The 23,846-nt window shown below is 42.3% G+C and overlaps 1 protein-coding gene across 13 annotated transcripts in view; it reads right to left on the bottom strand.

Annotated features, from left to right (window-relative positions):
* ZNF536 (zinc finger protein 536) overlaps positions 1-23,846 on the bottom strand; it is a 340,118-nt gene that overhangs the window by 83,124 nt on the left and 233,148 nt on the right. The window lies entirely within an intron of this gene.

Below are 23,846 nucleotides of genomic sequence, written 5' to 3'. Positions count from 1 at the left end.
TTTTGTCTTTCCTTTTTTTATTACTTTTTTTTTTTCAATGAATAACTGTAATTCAAGGGTGCTGCATTTTGTAATGATTTACGGGATGTAGCCAACATTTTGTGACCCTTGTGGGAATTTAAAAACTTCTTTGAATTTATCTGTATTTCAGAGTGAATCCTGTGAATCTGGAACTCCTTTGGAAGAAAAGAAAAAGACAGTCATAGGCTCCTGCATTAATTATGATATTTTTAGTTATTTAGCTAGATTTAAGAAAAATAAAGTCAACATACTGTAAATAAATTCTAAAATCCTTAGCTTTGTGGTTTCTCAGACTGAGTCTCAGTGGAAGAGCTTCAAAAGCCACATACTTTCTATTACAAAAAATAGTAAAACAAAGATTTGGGCTGTATTTTGTAATTTTTCAATCATTATATAGCAATGCTACCAATCTCTAAAAAAGAAGAAAACTTGTTTACAAGTGTGTCAGGAGGAAGGGAGCCATTTGGGGGATGTCAGTTTACAAAGACCTGGCCAGTATCAGAGCACTGTAACAGCTTCAAAACCTTCCTCAGTATTGTGCAGAGGTGGGGTGAGGAGTAATGGCTTAGGAAAAGTGGCCTCATCTTTTGGTCAAACAATTCCAGTGTCATGCAGACAATTAATAAGCAGCCAGCAGAGTATGTAACTGGTGATTATCTGAACAAAGTGGTTTGCTTTTGCATTATTTCTCAGGACCTGGTGCAATATGTTGGAATTTTTAGCCTATTGCTCATTATCGCACTCATTTCCTGAGATCTTGTTTTAACTAAGACACTGTCAAAGTACTTACTTTGTTTTACTCTCTGTTTGCTTTTTTGTACAGGAGTCAGGAGGATTAGATACAAAATATGATCTGGCATTCTGTGATGAGAATATTCTTTCTTTGAAAGGATTCCTTTATTTTTAATATCTGAGCAGCTAGAAACAGTGAGACAGGGGTGCTCTTTCCAAGTATCTACTCATCCGAGGGCTCCCACACAACAAATCTACATTTAGGACTTTTATGTTCTCATCCAGACAGTCCTGGAGGGAGGGAGATGAGGAATACTGAGACTGCTTTAATAGGCAGAGAACCTGTATGGCTGCTGGTCCAGTCCCTGGCCTCGGGATGGTACATCCCACCGCGATGTGGAGGAAAGGACAGCAGGGAAATGTAACCCTGCAGTCATCCCAGCTATCCTGCTGCCTCTCTGCTCTGGCTACATGATTTTAAAAGGTGGCTGTGATGAGCAGTGCTATTCCTCTGCCAGTGATGGTGCTGGATGGGGAGCACTCATGCTAAAGAGACCAACAGACAAGCTGGAAGATGCTTTGCCTGAGCAGAGGTGAGCAGGGTGAGGAGCAGGCTGGGCAGCAAGCACAGCTCCAGGCTGAAGCCCTGGGCAGGCTCACTCCTGCCCTTTGCAGGAAAAGCACAATGATATCAGTGTGGTCAACTTGGTAGCAACACTACTGATTCCCAAAGTGAATTTCCCCCTACACAAGCAAGTTGGTGACCAGAGAAACTCCAAAGATGACCAGTCACCCCAGAAGATCTAGAGCAAACCAGCTACACAGCTCAAATGAAAGCAAAGTCCTCATGCAGGTATCTAGACTGAACATCTGAGTCCACCAGGACGCATAAATAAAAAAATAATTAAAATTATTTTAAAATAATTTTTAAAGTATCATTTCTCAAAAAGTACAATGCAGCCATGTCAGCTCTTCAGAAAACATTGCCATGCTTCACTTATGTCTTCCAGAGATGTATTAAAAGGGATAAGGACCATATTGTAGGATAACCACCATATGCCGTTCACCCTTTGTTCTGGCTTTTATTTTTCTTTCCTTATTTGTCAGGCTTGTTACAACTTTCTCTTGGAAGAGTGCCAATGTCAGAAGTATATACATTATCCCTTCTTTTGGCTTCTAGAAATCTGAGATAATCTCTTCATATACAGGACAGGAAGATGTGTCCATAGTAATACATGGTCACACTTCTGCTACTCAGCCCTGGGAGTATCTAATAACCTCTAATCCAGACTGGATTTCTTTTTTTTTTTTTATTTTATTTTTTTTTTTTAAGCCAAAAGTCTTAGGACTGATAACTCAAACCTTTAGGCTCATGGCCTTATTTCCATATTCATATGAGGACCTTTCAGGTGAAAGAAGGGTTCTTATTTTGCACAGATGAGTGGTGGTAGTAGGTTGATTTCATTTTTTTTTTTAAGGAATGCTTTTTTTCCTGTTTCTTTGTTAGCCTCAATATTTTCCTTTTATTACCAGCACATTTCTGATTTATTGCAGTATGGGGCCAGCAAACAAGATTGTCAAAATGAGTATGCGCTTGTTATAACCCACTCAAAAAATTATAAAAAGGATTTTAAAAGAAAACAAATTCAAGTCAGTTTTAATTTTGACACTGATTGATGCTGATATTTCTGACCAGTTTTATGTTGCACAGATTTTGAACAATATCCTCCTCTGATCTTCAGTGCTGTAGTTATAAATACTTGATAGCATTTTCATAAAAGGATCTTTTTACAATACGCTTAATGAGAGCTTCTGCTGAAGATACACAAGTAAAAAGAAACCCAGCTTAATATGGTGATAGTCAGATACTCAATAAGTGGCATGTGTTCTCAAAAACCTCTGACAAAAAATTTTCAATTATTATACCTGTGTCTTTCAGCATCACTTTACTGTATCAATTATTCATGTAACACCTCACTGAAAAATGTTATATTTAGCAATCATCTTAAAAATTCTCTAAACAGTAGCACAACAGCTGATATGACCAAAAAAGTGATCATTCATCACCTGTCTGTAATGATGAACCTGTCACAAACTCTGAAGAAAAAAGTTGGTTTTTTTCTCTTGGCTTAAAAAACCTAAACCAAAGTTATTTGTAATTATGCAACATTTGCTTTCTATTTCCACAGCCAGTTAGGGTTCACAAACATGAAAATCCATTTTGGAATGGTACATAAAGTGTGACCAATCCCTGTTCAGTCAATTAATGAGCGGTCTGCATACGATGTTTATCTGATCATCTGCATCTTTAGTACAGACGTGGGTAAAGCTGGCATTAACAAAGGACTGGGTTTAACTTCTTGGGAGCAACTGGTTCAAGAAATTGCACGTTTGCTGATTATGTGTTCACACAAAGCACACAGGAGCCCCTTTCCTGTTCGTATGAAAAACCTAAGGACTGTATGTGGAAGGATATAAGCATGTGGCAGAAAATAAAGTTAACACTAAAAATCACATTTTTAGAGCTTTGTTGCTATTCATGAAGCTTGTTAGTAATGTAGGACTTTTCAAAAAAACCCTGTGTGGTCTCTTAGTTTGTACTAAGACATACATTAAATACGGACATATTATTTCTCTGAACACAATGCTATTTTTATTTTTCAAGAATTACTCCAGTGACTTCCATATAGAAATTATCTCACACATCGGTATTCTGATTATGATATTTAAGGGTCATGAATAATAAAATTGCTAAATATGCTTATTGCCATCTATAAATAAAGGTTATCAGACTGGAGGCTTTGTTTTCGGAGTAGTGGAAAAAGTAGGGTTAGTTGCAAGACAATAGTGCTTTAATTTAACTTTGAAAATAAATACTTAAAATTATAAATGTTCAAATGGTTTCCAAGGTGCAGTGAGCCTAAATTAATACTTGCAAAATAAATGCAACAGCACAACTGCAGAAGTTCACTTTATAGCAGAAAGTTCACAGGTCTGCCAGCAAAGCATCTATAAACATTAGAATCATCTTTCAGCATGGATCCCATCCTACCCAGTGCAAAAACTCCAGCTTAGGTCTGAGGGGATAAAAAAGCAATTCTCCATAACAGCTACGAAAATTGCAATTTATTACAACTGGTATTTATCCACAGATGTATTTGGGCAACGTGGGGAGGGTGTTCCTGGTTTTCAGCTGGTGTTGCCTGGCTGTACAGAGCAGCCCTCCTGCGGGAGGAGCTCCCTGGCCTGCTCAGCCCTGCAGCCTGGCCAGGGCCAGCTGTGCCTAAAAAAGAACTTCCCTGGAGCTGGTGGGTGCTGAGCTATGGATACACAGCTAAAATGTCACAGTGAGGGACAAAAAGAGTGCTGGAGTTAAAGAAGAAAATGTAGATCACTATCTTAAAACAACACAAAATCTTATCAAGACATTATCCCTGACAAAGAACAAGAGGAGAACAAAATCTGCTTCCTGTCCCCTGTCTTTAGGGTGGCTGAGCTCTGGAACAGCTCTTGCTGCCCAGCAAGGTTGTGGAGCCTTTCTCTCTGGAGCCATTCAAAACCCACCTGGTTCCTGCATGAACTTGTTCCAGGTGACCCTGCCTTGACAGAGGGATTGGGACTGGATGATCTCCAGAGGTTCCTCCAAACCTGACTATTCTGTGATTCCATGATTCTGTCTCTGGACTCCCTAATTCAATCTTGTGAACTGCGAATAACAGCCAGACAAAAGTCACTCCATATTTCCCACACAAATGTTAGGATTCAAGACTAAATTACCTGTACTTTGTGTGGCCTTTGAAGGGATAATACAAAATATCTTAACACTTTGAAGCTGCTGTTGAACTTTGTGTTTTAATGGTGCTTTTTATAAAGTGATTCTTACAAGCATGGGCAAATATGAGGGTAACTTTTGTGCTTCTTTAAAATCTCTGCTCAAAAAGACCCCTTATGCTCAGACCTCTTTAAGCTTCTGTGCAGGCTCTTACAGGGCATGGTGCTCACACATTGCCATGCACTGAGGACAGGTCCAGTGCCTGCTGGAGGAGCACCTTGCCCACCCCTGGCTGCGAGAGGAGCTCTGTCCCCAGCCCTGCAGCCTCTCCTGCTGGGTGAACAACTTGCCCAGCAAGCATCTGTGTCCCCAGGCACTTGGCTACATGTGTGGATGCTAACTCTGCTAATGGCGAGGTTGCAGCGCAGTAATGAGAGGAACAATGTTTGTTTTGATCAGTTTGATAATTCATTTAAAAGTATTGTACCAGAGCCATGGAGACAGAAAGCCACGCCATTGTTACGCGCTGGCACCGTCTCGTTATGTGAAGTAATTGAAACCTGTGGGAACAATATATGATTTAAAGCAGACAGTGAGGTTCTTTTCTTAAACAACAATAGCATTGTTTTTCTATGGTCCTGATCTTGCTCATGGGAGCAAACTTCTCTAGGCGAGGAGTTAGGGAAATTTTTGGTTGCTGATTTTTAATGGCCAACATTGACTTTTCAGGAAGGTTGATGATTTGGGCCTTCTTTCAATAAAAATGTCTTCAATGGGATGCTCATGATTTGCATATCTGCACACAGACACACATGGGTTTCCAAGCCCTTCTTGCATGTTTAAGATCAATAGCTCAATTGACAGTAAAGGATGTGCCCTGAATTTCTCTGTAGGGTGGCTGCATGTTTCTCTAGTGGGGCTTGATGTTTGCTGGGTTAGAGGGATACTTAAAACATTGCTCTCTGCTTTGCATTAGGTTTATGTCCTAAATCATCAAGTAACAATCAAATAATAAGAGTGTATTTTAGTATTACACACCTCAGAGGTGCTCAGTAGGTACCGAGGAATTTCTTTGCTATAATTAAGAGGTTTGCAGACCAGATGTACAAATGACAACCGATTTTGATTTACTTGGAAAAATGAGTCATATCACTTATTATTAACTATTAAAGTAATTTAAACCCTTTTGAGAATAGATCTAACGCTGCATTGCTTTGAAGGTTTGATATGTCTTGTAATCCATAGATTATTAAAGTTAATTTCTCTGCCGAGATCCTACTTTCAGTACAAAATGCATGCACGCTAAAATGGTGTTGGTTTTTTTGTTTGTCTCCTTCTTTTTTATAACAAAGATGTACTTTAATTGGCTTTCTATTTATACTGCACTCAATGAAGGTATGGAGGCTGCAAGTGGGAGAAACCTTCCACAATTCTGGCTTGCAAAGCATACAGAAAAGCACACCATTCATCCACAAGTACACCCAAACCTTTCATTTGAGTTGGGCTGTGCTTGTGGGTGCGTGGCGTTCTTTTCTCTCTATTTGTTCTCCATGTATAATTTAGACTACATTTTGCTTTAGAGACCCTTAGCGGATAAGGAAAAGAAGGCAATAACAATATGTTGATTTATATCACGGTGAAACATTTTTCCCCCATACTTCAAAGTAATTTTAATTGAATTTAATCCTCTTGACTTTCATTTCCTTATAAATGAGTTCTAGTTGTAATGTTAGAATGAAACAGAATTTAGCAGCTAACAGGTTTTTAGGGTTTTTGATTATAGATTATTATATAATGTTTCTTGGGCTAGAAAATACTGAATGCTAAATACTGTCCCATATTAGATCATTTTGAAACCTTCCTCTCTTCTACAAGTAGGAGAGAGGCATAACAATTTAGGTTAAAGTACAGTTCATTTAAAGAAGTAAAAATGTTTGAGGAAATGATTAAAACTGCTGCAAATCACTTACCAGTTTATATTCATGATCAAGAATATATCTAAGAAGAAAATTAAAAAAAAAAAAACCCAAACAAACAAAAAACAAACGAATATCTTCCAAAGGAACTATGCCATGCATGATTCCATCAGTTGTGTGGGCACATTTATCATATTTTAGCTCCTCATCCATAGATCATAGAACACTAAGATCCCAATTCATTAAAAATTGAATACTCTATTTAAGCTGGATGTTCTTATGCTTAGAGAAAAAGCACGGAAGAGTTTTATTTTATTTTCCTCTGAAAAATCACATTTTGCCATTTGATTTTACCTGGACAGCACTCCTCAGTTAATTGCTACACAATTTTAGAGCTTCATAATTGAATGTACAAAAGAAATTTCAAATGAAAAAGTGCCTGCTATGAGAATTACAGAATAATTCCCACCTGCCCCCGTGCACCCCATCCTGCTGTCCCGGCTTTAAAACTCAGTTTACCAGTCATGACATACATGAACTCATCTTGAAGCCTGTCAGCCAGTCCCCTAATCACTGAGATTGCACTGACATGACTGGGTGCTGTGCTGGCGATTCCTAGGGGATTTTGCCATCCCTGTTTCCGCAGGTCTGTCCTGCACGCCCAGCTCACTCGTTAGCAAACACGGCGGTTCACAGCACAGCTTCCAAGGCCCAGGCAGCCGTGACACAGCCTGGCACTCTCAGCAGCTGACTTTGAAGACAGCGCTTTGAAACAAGAAGTTTGGAAGCACCAGATGATCTAGTCTGCTAATGAATGAGATCATCATAATGAGGATCTAGTCTGTTAATGAATAAGCTGGGTGTGCAGGATGGGCAGGAGCAGCAAACAAGCTTTTTCTGGGTTTCTGAAGAGATGGGGATGGCTTTGAAGCATTTAGCAGGAGACTTTCCTGTTCTCTGGCAGAAACAGGGTCAGATGCAGGATACACAAACAACGCATTTTAAAATACACCTGCAATCCCTAAGGATCTTAGCTACCAATATTCAGATTTATGTCTTACATAGTCATAAATCAAATTTTGGTATTAACTTTCAAGTTAGCACATCTATATTTGGCTTGCTTACTGGGGTCTTCTGCCATCCATATCACTACACACAGTCCTAAATTTGAAATGCATACAGAGATCTGTCTTCTTCACTGGAGCAGGGACATTCCTTCTGTTTTCAACTTATGATGCAAAAAAAAAAATAAAATCCACACCTCTCCCAAAACGTGCATAGTGCTTAGGTACCAACAGTTTGTTTTTCTAAAACAAAAATCACTTATTTAGTAAGTTTTTTATTGAAATGCATTGATGTGTATCAAGATAACATGGTAACCACTCATAACATCTGAAAACCTTCTGCCTATTGGAGAATTTCAGAACTTTACTCATGTGTACTCTTATATAACACATTTACTGACCCTGTCAATGCACCTAATGCTAAACCTATACAATACAAGGAGTTATGTTTGCCAGGGAAAAGCCCATTAAAGCCAATAGAAATTGCCTGTTTGCATTCACATCCACTGTTATGGAAGAGCACAAAATGGAAAACACAGACAATGTGTAGATGCAGAAGTACTGTTATTAAAGGTGCACATGCAGCAAGCACCATCCCACACTCTCACTCCTGTAACCACTGTATCCTGCTATACAATAACAACCTGCTTCCTATCCAAAGTAATCACTGATGAGGGCAAATCTTGAATTTTTAATGCTGCCTGATGTCGGCAGACCAATGTTCTAAATGAGAAAAAAAAGACCTGGTCCTAAGAGATGCATCTGTCTATAGACTCTGCTTAAGAAAATTAAATGGGGCAAATAAAGTACTTCAACATAAAGTTTGAAGGAAATTCCAATTAAATGCCTTGTCCTAAATAGACAAGTGTGGATTGACTGAAGTTTTTCCTCAAAGGAAAAATTTTCTATTCATTCCAGATGCGACTATCATGAGTGGAGGAAGTTCTCCTCCATGCAGCAGCAGCCACCTAAGTTTGACAGCCATACCTCTTGGTTTCCTGCAGCAGGAGATGCCTGTGGGATGAAGAAAGAAAATGTGGGTGGGAATAAAGATCTCCCCATAAGTCTGGCTCTTCAGAGGGTGAGAGAAATGGTTAAGGAGAGCTCCCTGTGAGAGAGGACTTCAAAGTTTTGCTGTTCAGTATTTTTCCACTTCTGGATGATGCCATTAGCAGCTCACCCTGCTGGGTGGCTGTTATGCCATAGCATAGGGTATGTTCAGAACATACCCTAACCCTTTCAAGTACTGTCAGTACCAGCCCTGGATTCACTAAGTGCAAGATGGGTTAAAGGAACAAAGCAATCTGGTGGTCCCTTTTTTTTTTTTTTTTTTTTTTTTTTAAATTCAAGTTTCTTCCTAGGAATACCCAGGAATTGGAATTGCCCCCCTTTGTTCTTGCATATACAGTTGCTTGTTACTAATTACCACAATTGAGACTGTGACCTGAGAACTGAACTGCAGCAAGAGTTGCAATCTTTATTCTTGTTCTCCAAGATTGCACCACTGATCCTGGAAGTGGGAAAGATGATGTTTAATATTTGTCAGGAAGAGTGAGAAAAGCATTACAAACTATTTTATACAATCTACTGCTCTTCAATCTTTGAGGTCAATTCCAGGGGTTGAGTGTTACCGTGGGTCAAAACCCTCAAATTCTGATTGAAGAAATGTGTGATTCTCTGCACAGAGGGAAGAGGAGTTTCGGGAAGGCAGGTACCACACCAGTGCAGACACAGACACCTGTGAGAGCTAAAATAACCTCACTGCCCACAAGCCAGGGCTGCAGCTCCCTCAAAAAGGGCTTAAAGTATTCAGAATTAGGGACCATTCCTAATTTAGGGTGCCAGTGGGAAGTGCAGGAGTGAAGCCCTGTGGGATCCCCACCTGGCCGCTGCCTCCTGCAGCAGCGGGGCCGCTGCGGCGCTGCTGTTTTAAAGCCTTTTAGCACTTCGTAAAGCAGCCCTTAGCAGGCCACAAAGTTTACTCACTTCCATATGAGCTGTAAACGGGATAGGAAAGCCTGGCCTTTACAGAGGGGAGAGGAAATGTTTCACGTGTTTCTTCAGAAGGCCCTGGGGAGAAAGGGTATCCTCCAGCAGACACATCCGCACGGTGGGCTGGGAGATGCCAGGAGGTGTGAAACCTGGCCAGCACCGAACATCATCCACAGCAAACCACGTGAAGCAGATGAGAAACCAGCTGGTTGTATCTAAATACAGGGACAGGCTAGACTACAATACCTGGTATTTTCAATAATACTGATATCCTCAGTTAATAAAATCATGAGTAGCAGTTACTCTTAGTAGCAAGAAATGAAGGAACCTACTCAAAGGTTCTGAGACTAAAACATGACGCAGAAACCATGATGTAACTGCCCAGAGCACTAACAATTACAGACCACTTAGAAGAAACACCTTTATCCCATGATTTATACTTCTCATGAATCAAACCAACACACTTCCAGTTGTGTGTTAAATGAGGTTAAGATTACTATTACCGTGAAAAGTCAAAGAATTTCATTCAGTATTGTCTCAGCACACAGAACACTGCCCAGAATATGAGAACTGAGAATGTCTGGTGTTGTACAGTATTATAGTAAAAATATGACTGAACTGTGTAGCAAATCTCAGTGCTAAATGGGATATCAGCATGTGGTTTTCCATATTCTTGACCTATGTAAGAGTTGCTTGTTCTGTAGCTCTTGATATCCACAGAGCTCACAGTGGGTTTGTACTCTCTTATATCTCTTTTTATCACCATAAACATTAAAAACATTATAACTAAAATGAGAGAATGGCCTGCACCTGATTTTATCACGTGTTATGCTAATACACCATGTTAATGAGCTATACTGAAATACCGAGGAATATTGAAAATGCAATAGCATCTTAATGCACTATTGATAAGAGACTGACATTCCTGCTCATTCTGTCTCACTTGCAACAGTGCCTGGCAAATTATAGCTGTAGTTTCATGATCATAAACTTAGAGGAAACATGTTCAGGGTCTGTCAACAGTTGAAAATAAGATTCACCATGCATTTGTGTCTATCTTCTTCATAAAATGTTTAATGCACTGTGTTTTGCAGCACAGTTTATATTGCATGTGACCAATATATGGAACTCCTTCTGTGTAATGTGAGATCATGTAATAGCTGTAGTAAACCAAATGTGCAATAATATTTATATACATCTGCTTTACATATAGGGTAGCAGCATGCACGTCCATACACATGAGATTCAGCCACATATACATATATAGCAGTGCAAATTAACTCTTCAAAGACTTGAAATAACTTTCTGTTTTGCTTTTGTTTGTGGAAATGGAGTTACATGGAGCTTGCCAGCCCCTCTCACAAGGAAAGTGGGATGGAGGGGCAACCAGCCTTTTAATGTTGCTCCATTGAGTACCCGAGTATTTTCGCTACTCTAACTCTACTAGCATAGTAGGAGCATGATACTATATTTACCAACATACTGCCCATTTCAGCCACCAGCTTATCCAAGTTCTATTTGATTTATAAATAAAACACTATGAGAAATTATTCCATAAGATTAGGAAGCATATTCAGCCTCTGTGTAATTTACCAGACTTTAAAGGATTGCTATAGAGAAGAATTTGGTTCTCCCAATCTAATGTATTCAAGGAGTTTGGAGGAAAACTGATTTTTTTTTTTTTAACAAGAGTTTTACAGATGTCTGCTAAAACCTTAATAGAAGCTTTGAGCCAGAGACTCCTATAATTCAACCCCTGAACTTTTGAACAACAATTTTATTTAGAAAGTTGATTTATTCATAAGTAAATAGGATACAGTGTGGATGAAGTACAAGGGATCAGGAGGCAGTTATTAGATTTATAAGTACAAAAGCCTCACTGTTGCAGACAGTGGAGGCTCAGCAGTTACTGTACCTTTCAAAACTAATATGTAACCATATCTGTTTTAAAAGAGTGATTCATATTACTCCGAATGCATGAGAAACTCTTTCTCATCCCCACCACAGGAAACTTGAGTCTGATTTTAATGAGCTTCAATTGGAATGTGGCCTTTGAAAAGTAGTGCATTTGAAAAGATGGAACATTAAATTTTGTAATGATGTAAAACATCTTCAATTTTTGACAGGACAATGGTGCTTATTGTGCTTTATGGGCCCAGTGGTGATTCAAAGGTCACTTTGTATATGACTCCACAGACAGGGGCAGCAGTGAATGAAAATTAGGTTACATGTGATCAGCTTTATTATTAATCAGATGAAAATGGATTTTTAACATTTTTCTAATGAGCAACAGAGAAAGAAGAAAATACCATGAATAAAACTACAAGAATGAACAGCAAGACCAAAATGCACAATGTGCATAACCAAACTAACGTGTATTAAATCTGAAATCCTTAAATACTGTCTCAAGAAATAAAATGCAGCTGCATATTTTTGTGTCATAAATATATAGAAAACTGCTGAAATACCTACTGTAATTTACTATCTCTGTCCTTTGTTTATAACTAACTAATGAACTGATTTCTTCGTACAGTATATTATAGCAGGACCAGATAGCAGTGCTATGGTTAAGGTTGTGTCAGCATTTCCATTATAAATCCTGTTTTTCAGGGGTTTATAACTCAGCTGTGAAAATGCAGCCCAGGCTAAAACTTGGCACACAAGGTCTCTGCCAAGATGCACATTTATTTTACAAATTTCCCCAAAATGTCTCTTGGAATATTCTGGTATCATATGAATGTGAATTATACAAACACGGTAAAAGTTTACTAGTTTAGAACTCTGCATTTGTTTATCTATAGAAACAGGCTTGATTAAAAAAAAAAAAAGCAGCTTGTCCCTTTATAAAACGACAGGCTAACACACCTTTGCCTTGGAAAGTGCAAAAAATTAATATTTTCAAATCCTTTGAAGCATCGCTCCTAAGCGGAGCACTGGTTTTGCGTACCCTGGAATATTTTCATGCTAAATAAAACACAGTGCTACAGAATTAGATTGTTGAACATTTACCATTGGGTCCTCATGCTGTGAGTGAACTTGCATTAAACCTCACATTAATAAAGCGCTTAATCACAAGAAGCCTGTGTGTCTAGCTCAGTCTTTGGCTCAGCCAAATGCCATTTGGCTATCAAAGACCTGTTTTGATTAGCAACTAGTGCCAAGAAGCAGGGAGAGGAGTGGTTTGCAGAAACGAGAAACGCTTCTTTTCGCAGTTAATCACCCAAAGAGGAGCAGAGAAAAACACAGAACAGCGATGGCTGAGAAGCAAATCCAAAATCAAACAAAATAGCACAGGTCCCATCCTGCCAGTCACCAGGGCTGTCGGGCTGTGCTGTGGAAAGCTCATGGCCAGGGCTGGAGGTGCCTGACCTAGGGCACCCTAATTTCCAACTTTCCAAAGTGGAACAGCGTCACTGACGTGCCTCAAAGGAACGGTGGGCAAACAATGCAACAGCCAAGTTACAACAGCAAAAAGCACCAGTCAGCACAAGAGAGGGTGTTATATGAGAGGCTGGGAGTATTTTCTTTCTTTCAAACAGATTTACTGGGACATAAACGAGTGAGGGGAGGGGGGGCAGCAGACAGGGGGTAAGGAGCACTGCATGCTCCCTCCCTGCTTTCTCACACGGCACACACTCCCAGGCTTGGCATGGGGGAAGTGGGCATGTCCTCCTGTCCCATTTGTGCTGCCCATGCCCAGCCTGACCTGGGGTTTTTAACACTGGCTTTTCTGAAACTACCCCATGAGTCCATACAAGGATGGCTGCTGCATCCCAAGCAGAGCTCTTATCACCTCCCACACAGCATCAGAACACACAGAAGATGCTGGTCAACTTTTTTCATGCTGCTGCCTCTGTCTAAAACCTTACATCTGCAGGTAAGCCACAACCCCAAGCAGAGGAGCAGTTGCAGAGGTGCAACAGAAACCAGGCAGTGCTGGCTGGGTGCCCCAAAAGACCAAAGCAGCACAAAAGCCACAGGCCCAAGAAGCAGCTGCCTCCCACAGCCACTTCTCTCTGATAAACACCTAAGCTGCAAGAGGAGTTTCTGTGAATCCACGTCCCTGTGTATCCACACAAGATCATCCACAGCCTTGGCCCAAGGCTGCTGAGACAAAACTACTCATGCTCCAGCACAATCACGGATGTCCCACCCTGCCACGGGAAGTACACGAGACAAAAATCACTCAGGCACATTCAAAACTGTTTACATTAAACAGTGAAAAGGAGAAGACTGTGAGAACAAACGTGCTGTAGCTTACACTGAGTCATGTGTCAGCCCTGCAGAGCGGTGAGCAAGCGGGTCCTTCCCGGCACCACGAGCCCGTGTGAGGCAGACAGATGCTCTATTGCAGCTGCAGAGCCAAGCTGCCCACGCAAAAAGCAAGTTCCCTGTAGAAGCAGGAACATTTGACCGACTGGTGGCTGAAGACACAGCATTTGCCAAAAAGAAAGACAAACCAAATGTTATTGACAGCAGAGGGTTGGAGGGGAAACATCTGAAATCTGCCACATCAAGGCTGCACGGCACTATTATTGCCCACTGCAAAACCCAGACGGGCTGCATGAGGCTCCTGGCCCTCCACCCCAGCCATGTTTGGAAAGGAAAAGATTTCAGCAAGGTCTTACTGTGTTTTCAGGGTGCTTCTTGCTCTCCTGCAGGAGGGTGCTGCAGCAGAGAGCTGCACCCTGTTGAACCAAGCGGGAGCAGCTAGACCCAGTGCCTGGCTAAGGATGCTCAGCTGTTCCACTGGTGCTTCTTTAGCCTCCCACCCTTCAGGCCAGGCAGACTTACCCAAACAGACTTTTACGTGGGATATTTCCCTGATTTCCAGCCTATTTCGGGAGGAAGATACAGGGATAATTACTTTTCCATGTATTTTATATTAGTTTGTGATTCTGCTCCTAAGGTGGGCAAGGAGCGCTGAAGCCTGTTGGTAACTTTAGAAAGGGAAAAGGGGGAAGCAATCTAAACCACACGTTCTGTTAAAAAGGATGCAAAATGGATCTCTAACTGCTGTGTGGGTCAGTGTCTGTTCCATTGGCAGTGATGTCTGACTATCTCAGGCTGCAATATTAATGCATGTCTCTTTAAGAAAATACATAGCATTCACAGTGAAATATAGAGGATATGCCATAGTGTTTTTGATTATTAAGTTAAATAGCCATGTAAAATGAGTACAGCATATTGGCACTGATTCCTGCTGTACTGAGGCTCCTTTGAAAAATTAGTTAATTAGTTTCCCCCACCGCCCCCCCATCTAAAACTTTGCTTGAATAAATTTGTGGTTAGAACAAGTATGAAGAATTCTGATTTTCTTGGCTAATTTTTTCCTCTCTTCCCCTCTTTTCAAGGGAAACTTCCCTCATCTATTGGAATAGCAGTGTTCGTCTTGGATAAAGATGACTGCCTAAAAAAGTAACATTAGCAAAAATATATTTTGTGTAGCAAAACAGCTACCCATATTTTCTCTGAATGTAACTGTCCATCACAGCATAAGGTGAACCAACAGACTCTACAGACTGTTATAAACTTGTTAATTCTTTAATAAATTAACCACAAAAGAAGTGTTAATTAACTCGTAAAAATGTTTAGAGATTCTGTGAGAAAAAAAATCATAAGGACTGAAAAACGTATGCTTAGTGATACATAAAAAAATACAGGTCTTTAACTCAATTTCTGAGACTTTTACAACTAAGTACAGAGAAAGACAGATGAAATTATGTTCTGACTACATGCACTGAATAAGCCCAAAGGGAACTTCTGTATATAGTTATCAGTGGCACTGAAATCTGCTTAGGAAAGCAACAAGTCTTTTGTTCTGTTGACAACAGTTATTACAATTAATTCATTTTGTGATTGGTATTTGCACTGAGTGACAAGGTGTTATTTTACCTCAGTAAAAGTTAAAATGGTAATACCTACATGTGAAATAACACTGAGTTTGCTATCACTCACTCAAGAAAAGAAAAGACTCTGTTCAGAAATGCCTGCTCAGCCACCACTCCTGCAAACCTGAAGTGTTATCATCAGGCTTCTCTTGCTCTGATTTCCCCCAATTTGCATTTTTGCTCTTCTAAAAGTTTATTTGGGAGGAAAAAAAGAATGGAATAAAAATTGCCTGCTTTTTACTAAGTGACAGAACAAAGCATCAGTGAACAGAGCAAAGGGTCTGCAAAGGCTCAGCTGCAGCTGGAGTGAGGTCCTGGCTGAGGATGAAGGCTGCCTGGGGTGCCAGTGCTGGGGGCCCCAGCGTGTCCCAGAGGAGTGTCCTCACACCCAGGGCTGTTTCTTGGGGCTGGTGGGTGAGAGCAGCCCCTCTCAAGCACAGCCGTGGGCAGGCTGCTCTCCGGCCGTGCCCTGGGAGCCACAAGAACGGGCATCCTTCATCCCCGGCCCGGCTGTGCCCTGTGCCGGTGGGACGCTCTCTGAGCCCCGTGACAACAGCACGTTGGCTATGGTCCCGCTCCTTGCAGGGACATACATGGGTCAAGCCCCATGGGGCAAGAGGAGTGTCTCTGTGGCCAGAGGCAGAGCAAGGAGCCAGGCAGATGCTGGTGCTGCAGGAACAGAGAGCTCAAGGCTGCAGGCACGAGTCCCAGGGCTCCTGGTGCTGCTGCTCCCACTGCTGTCCATGCTGTGTGCCGCAAGGCAGGAGCGCTGCAGGGCTGAGGGCACCCCGCAGGGTACAGCCAGGACAGCCGGGCCCCACGGCAACAGCCAGGCCTGGCTCTGGCCCTGTATGGCTACCTGAGCCCCACGGCAACAGCCAGGCCTGGCTCTGGCCTTGTGTGGCTACCTGAGCCTCATGGCAACAGCCAGGCCTGGCTCTGGCCTTGTGTGGCTACCTGAGCCCCACGGCAACAGCCAGGCCTGGCTCTGGCCTTGTGTGGCTACCTGAGCCCCACGGCAACAGCCAGGCCTGGCTCTGGCCTTGTGTGGCTACCTGAGCCCCACGGCAACAGCCAGGCCTGGCTCTGGCCCTGTCTGGATTACCTGCGCACATCCCCATGGGGAGGGGGCCCCACAGACGCTTGCTAGACCCTCAGCTGCCCATTTTTAGCATGAGAAAGACAAAGCAAGGAGCGTGGAGCATTAGATGATATAAATTTTACTTTTTGTAGCAGGACCCAGCAAACCAAGGAAAGTTTGCAGCACTAGCAAATGGCAAATAATCCATTAGCTATGGATATTTCGGCACGTCTCTACTTTTATTATAAGTTAGCCTCTCTAAACCATTGACTTAACAGAGAATCATTATAAATCCCCATTTTGAATTTTTTTATTAGCAGTATTTATCACCTTCTCAAAAATCAATCCTATATTTTTAAATTAAAACAAATGACTACTTGTACTGCAATCAATATGAGTACATTTCCCTTTTTTAAAAGGAGAAAAAATGGAATACAAAGAAATGTCCTTCTTTGGCTGCATCAATCCAATTTCAATATAATTCAATATTTAATAAATATAATCCTCCATGTCTGTGCAGGGAAACATCATAAAAAATGCAAAAGGTTTCTTGGTGTCCAATAACTTGTATGAAACAAAGTGTTTCCTTATTCCTTCCATAAATACTGCGGTCATATGCTACCGTGTTCTGTTCTTCCTGCCTATTAGAAAAAGTTTGCTCTGATTATGTATAAGAAAGGTGGTTTACATATTTCATGATTAAAAATCCAAAATGCCACCTACCATCTCCAGAAAAATATCATCTTTATCTCTTTGTACTTCTTTGACTTGTCGTTTTTGAAAGGGCAGAAAAGAAAAACCTTATATAATACCTAATTTGTACATCTGTGGTTTCCCTCTGACTTGCATAGGCACCATATGCTTTTAATTATCATAATAGCCTTAAAGAACCTGTTCAGTGGGAAACACATATGATCCTTTTATTAGTGGTTTGCAATTTAAACAGTTTTAACAGAAAAGGTCTGGCTATAAGGGACTGAGAAGCACAAAGGTCTAAAAACCCTGTTATTGACCTCTGAAAGCATGAGTTCAGGTCCCACCCACCGAGGTGCGACCTGGCCCTCCCGACTCTGACAGAGGTAATCAGTCGCACGTGAAACGGCTCTTCTGGACCTTAAAAGATGTAATCTCCAATCTCAAGTGACTTGATGTCCCAGTCAACAACTGGCACAGTGAAACCAGGGTCTATAAACACCACTGTGCACCCACTCTGTGCCTTCTCCTGCCTAGCAAACGCTTGCACAGCAACAGTGGTGTAGGAGAAGCCCTGCAAGCTCCAAAAGCCCAGAAATTCAGCAATTTTCATTAGTCATTGCCCTTTCAAATTCCCAGTTTTGTCCCTTATGCAAACGCAATACTGGTGAGCACGCCAATATCCCAGTCATTTGGAGGTAGGAATTAAATTTAACAAGTTCAATTCACTCCTGTTTCTGGATATCTAAACACATAATCAGTCTGATAATGTTATTAATTATCATTCAAGTGACAACCTTTGACACTGGCATGCTCCCACAACCTCCCTGCTCCAACAACTCAAACAGAAAATCGTTGGCATGAAAACCCACAGTCTTATGAACAGAAATTGCAAATAAGCAGGCACTGAACATACAACGGGGAGTGAGCAAAATCCCCCTTTTCAGAGAGAAAGCAGAGGCTCACACAATAGCTCAGTCACTTGACCCAAAATGAAATTCTGCACAACTTCATCCCAAAACAGATAATTTTCACCCCAAACAAAGGTCTGTGGGGAGAAGAGGGTGGGGAAGGAAGCCTAGCTAAAATTACACTGAGGCTGGAAGTCGTTATGGCTCCATCTCAGGAGATGGATGGGGTCCTCATTAGAACGAAGCTTTATTTAGATGGACAGACAGAATCCTTATTAGAACATTAGGCTGAAAAGTTTAAATGTCAGGAAATACAAAATTAGGATTCTGCAAATAAATGCTGACTTGGAAAAAAAAAACTTAGAGCTCCCTGTACAGATCCCACTGGAGACACTTAGGAAAAATGCAATCACTCAGGAATTGCAATCTCCCGTGCCAATCTAATCCTTCAAGGGTATTCTTGGAAAACTGTTTCACAAAAATCAGAGGAGATCCCTTTTCTTGGGAAAAGTGGTTTCCACTTATGATCTGATGCTATCAGATCCATCCATGGCTGCACACTGAACCTAGAGGGAAGGGAGGACCCAGGAGCTGCCATCTCCCAACATCTATTTCAGGAAAAGCCCATCCAAAGGGGAACACGCTGATGTTGGAAACCCATTTCCAGCTGCACAGACCCCAAAAACTGAATCAGCCATTATTTTCCCTTCTTCCCCATTCCCAGGCCCTCTGCTTTCTCCAGGGAAACTCAGGTATTTTGCAGTGATGGAAAGACAGCATAGTTATCTTGCATACAAAAGAGATGGTCATAGTTTTCCATTTTACCTGCAAGCTAATGGATCTTGGGATACCAGACGCGGATGCTCAAAATCCCCTCTGGAGCCCTTCTGGTGATTTGTCGTCTCTTGGTTGCCTTTGGTGCACACGGATCTCTGCCGAGGCAATATGTGAGCTATTGCACACTAAAAGCAGATATTTGAGAGAGGAAGCTCAGGCACACACGCTCACACACACACTCACACACACACACATGCACACACACACACTCACAAACACACATACACACGCACACACACCCACCCAGGCACCCTCCACCCCCTCATCCTGCACCTGGCTCCAATGCACAGGGACCTGAGGAGGATCTTCTTATCCCCCAGGCTTCTGTGGGCCAGGCAGCAAAGGCACAGCAGGGTTTGCTCCTGAGAGCAGAGCTCTGCATGGCATGTCCTTGTGCCTCATCCCAGGGTCATGGGAAAGGGCTGTGGGTGCTGCTGTCCCCCACATTCTGCTGGGACTGACCCAGACAGCTGGGGAGATGGACATGCTGACTGAGCTGCCATCTCCATGGACCTCACCTGAGCTCCCTATTCCTCTTGTATGCAGCAGTTCATGGCAGAGGGTCACCCACCTGCACATCATAGGCCTGTCCCCTTTGCCAGGCTCTACGCCTCCACACTGAACTTTCTACTTGGGCCAGAAGGGGATGCTAATAGAAATAGATTTTCCGCTGGAAAATGTAAAAGAAAAATTAAATCTTGCACTTGATCATCTAGATAAGTAAAGACTTCTCTCTTTAGGAGTTTGGGCTTTTGTTTCCGATATAAATCCAGCAAAAATGTAGCTTTCCTTTCCCACAGCCTCACCCACAGGTCACCAGGGTGAAGTTTTCTGGTGAAACAGAAGTGCTCAGTGTTTAGCTTGCAGCATGGGGAGGACAGCAGGGAACACCATGGCTGCAGTTGCACAGCCAGGGGATGATCACTGACCGGGCCAGCCTGACTTCCACACAGTCAGGTTTGTGTACCTCTCATGCCACCCTCTAAGTAAGTGACTCTGCCAGCCCCATGAAAAGGAGGGAGCGAGGACATATCCCACCAGGATGTATTTCCTTGCCATAGGAAACATACACAGGATCCATCATCCCTCCATCCATCTGTTGAATTGATGTCTGCCACCACCAAGTACAGTCAGCCCAGGGACCTGTCATGCTGCATGTCTCAAGCAAAGTGCTTCCACTTTGTCCTCCTCATCTCCCACACATGTATGAACACAGCTCTACCTTAAGAGCAATCCCAGCTCTGGGCCTGAGAAAACTCTTTCTTTTTTTCTTTAAGGATCCTCCTTTCACAGTAAGGATCCTCCAAATTTCCAAAAAGTGGATAACAACAATACCACTGTGATCCCATCTGCACACAGCAATGGCACTGTAATGCATAGAGCATAAACCACCAAATTCCCACAGACAGCATCTGTCTTACTACAAACAATGGACCATTATCTTGTAAATAATTCTGATTAAGCTGCAGCATTTTCCCCAAACAAACAGTAGGGGAGCAGAGGGTGAGGATTTTTCTAGTGGGAGTGCCGGTTTTCTCCTTCCCCAGCACTGACACTCAGTTTTTTATTCAACTGATTGGCTCCCTCCCCTCCCTGCTCTGTCCCCCATGGCTTGGTTTTCATCTTCTGACCTTATCCTGCTGTCAATCATTTTGGCAACTAAAGAGGGAGCCGTCATGTTAATGGGATTCCCACCTCTATCCTTTGGGAAAGCTTTTCTGGTTTGTTTTCTTCTTTTTCACCCCAATGTACAGTTATATAACAATTAGTGAGTACACCCACAAGGCGTCCTGTTATTAAACTGTTCTCCTGTTGGGGGATGGAAAACTCAGTTGCACCACTGGGTGCTCATTGGTGCTGGCCAGAGTTTGGGGAGGTCTGGTTGTGCCAGTGATGCGTCTCAGTGCGTTTGGCATCTGGATGAACATGGCATGGCAGCAAAGTTTGCTGGGCAAAAAGCTGTCACACTCTTCAAACTCCCAGCAGGGAGAGCAGAGCCCTCGGCTGCCGGCAGTGGGGAGTGGGGCAAGGTCTCACCAGCCCCCAGGAACTGCTCTCCCCTGCACTCCAAGTGGCAGGCTGAGCCACCAACAGGTTAACAAGCATAATCTGAAAGGATTCAAAAAAAAACAACCAAGCACACAGACTGGAAGAGGGTTAGGTGTGCAAAGGGAAAATTGAAACTAGACACAATCAGGGCTGAGGTGGCCTTTTTCTAAGGTTCTCAAATTGATCTATGTGGCAGCTGTGAATTGAGGAGAGCCCCAAAGAAATTCTGAATTTCATCTTTAACTTGTTCATCTCAATGCACAAACCTTTTCTTATATGTCTCTCTTAATAAATGTCCCATTTCTATATGGCTGAAGTGTTGGTTTTACTTCCCTGCAGCCTCTTAATTTGCCTTGTTATTCATGTGAGAATTTTGGGGTCAAACACAGTTCCTGGCTTGAATTAAAATAAAAATAAAGGAACAAGGACTAACACAGGATGGGAACACTGAATAACAGGCAAGAAAAATTTTAACTTCCAGGTCGCAAACTGAAATCACTGGCATTCAATAAAAAAAGCACACAAAACCAATTCAGCCACCAGACTGGGATTTTCTGAGCACCATGGGGAGCAGCCACGCTGGCCCTGAACAGGAGGGACAAGCTGTGGCAGACAGTGTGGCAGGACCTCCGACCTGACAAGGATCTGCTCACACGGGCACAGCAGTGTGCTGGGGAGGGAGCAGCCCTGCTGCTGAGCCACTGCCTGCCGTGGCACACGGGGCTGGGGATGGTGTGATGTGGCCAAAACCTGGCAGCTCAGCCCAGCTGCCTCCCCAAAGAGGCCTGAGGTAAAAAATCATGGATTTGGTGAAAATATATTATGGTCAAAGCATGCCCCAGCTGCTGCAGAGAGCCCTGAGCAGCACTGCTGGGCAAGGGCAGAGGTAAGAGAGGTTTTGGTGATGGGTTCTCTGGCTGTTGGGCAAGTCAGTCACACCCACACCGCTGGGGCACCACGGCCACGTACACACCCAACCCCTATTTGCAATGTGTGTTTATTTTCAGCAGTAAATTTTCATAGCTTACTGTAGTTATGTCAGAGAAGGAAGCATTTGTACGCTGAGGACTTATATAATGTTCTTCATCTTCAAAGTGCTTTACAAACATTAATTAATTCATTTATCCTCACAGCACTCCTACCAGGGAGATAAGTACTATTATTTTCCATTTCATAATGTAGAATCCAAAGCGGAAAACTTATTTCTTTCCATGGTCAGTGAATGAATCATAGGTAGACCTGCAGGAGAAATGAGGATTGCCAGCTTCTGAATTGGATCCCCCACTCCCCAAATCTTTTTTAAAAGACTCGTGTTCTGACAGAGTCATGCCACATATCGGGATATGCCTTGGGTTTTTCCTTCAGTAAGAGATAATTAAGGAACAATTCCCTCTCTGATCCCCAGCATGGCATGCTATTTTCTACCCCACTGTTGCTCTGCAGCTGAACAATGCCTGTTCTATGCAGGGAACGGCGCTACAGACGCCCCGGATCAGAGGAGATCGGCTTAAAGGAACTGGCTGGCCTTGGTCTCGCTCCGCGGACAATGGGGCAGGCAAGGCAGCCTGGGTACAAATGCCTGACGTGGGGGTGGCTTCAGGGACACCTGTTTGTAAATGGCACTGCTCTGGCCAGGAGGCTCTCTTGGCTGGAATCACTCACATCCAGTATACCTATCTAGAAATTTCATGTAGTAGGAAAATTGCTGTGGTTTCCAGTATTTGATCTCAATCCCAAGCGTAATCCTTTCACATTCGCGTGGGAGGGGTGCGGAGTGCTCCTGGTTCACCTCCGTGGTGTAAATAAAACTCTTTCCTGTCTGCTCCTCACCAGCAAATGTGCGGCTGCCTCAAATGGCAATAACAGTTACTGTGAGCTTGAGAGGCTTGATTTCAAGACAGCTGAAAAACCAAAATTGTGACCAGGTCTTCTAAGGAATTGTTCAGATCCAAGAACTTAAAGAAAATCAGGGATGACAAACTGGGAAAAAAAGCCCCTGAATTTTTTAATTTCTGAGAAAGACAAGTTTCACCTGTTACAATCCTTGTTAGTGGAGGGAGACCTTGGCCACTCTGGCTTTTTTCCCACTTTATGTTTTTACTATAATCAAACTGCACAAACCCCCAAACTTTCCAGTTAATTTTCAAGCTCAAAAAAGATACACTCATTAACAAAGTACGCCATGGCAGAGTGCAGAAGATATGACCACGTCCTACTGGGGAAAGGCCCGTACCTAGATGTTGCTTCAGAACAATCAGAACAATTGTTTGGTGATAAATGTTTTTTGCATATGACTCATCAACCCTTGAAAACAGGATTCCTTATATAATACAAGTGCTGACACAGCCTTCACTTGAGTGGTGTGACTGCAGCTGTATAATTACAACTTTAGATTTGATGTTATGGACCTTAGGTTATGCCACTCAGACAAATGCTCCATTGTATTACAGAGATATTTTTTCCTTAGTCATATTGCCCACAGGACAATAAGGACTATATTCACAGCTCACTGCATAGAAGTTTAGGCATGGAACAGCCAATGGTACTACACAAAATGAGATTATACCCGATGGGGGTTAAATGGATTCATAATTGCCACTTTTTCTTGTCTTTTTTTTTTTTTATGCTCCTAGTTGATACTTTTTTGGAAGTGCTCTCCAAATAAAAGGAAGAACAATCTCACACTGAGTCTGGATAAATGTTACAGTTGTCTCACAAATGCTGTATTATTTCTAGCCCTTCCAAAATAATATAATTGTCCTACTGCTGAACCACAGATTTTTCTCAGTATGACACAGAACACTAAAATGTCAGGTCCTGACTCATGGTGTTTTGGTGGAATAAATAAAAAGTACCAGTATGCTATTCAGAAGGGAGGGCATTAATG

Source organism: Pseudopodoces humilis, chromosome 14 (assembly GCF_049639895.1).
Source record: "Pseudopodoces humilis isolate 2021_Gansu_Grassland_sample_001 chromosome 14, ASM4963989v1, whole genome shotgun sequence".
In the NCBI taxonomy this organism is placed as follows: Eukaryota; Metazoa; Chordata; class Aves; order Passeriformes; family Paridae; genus Pseudopodoces; species Pseudopodoces humilis.
This window is presented reverse-complemented; position numbering and strand designations above follow the sequence as displayed.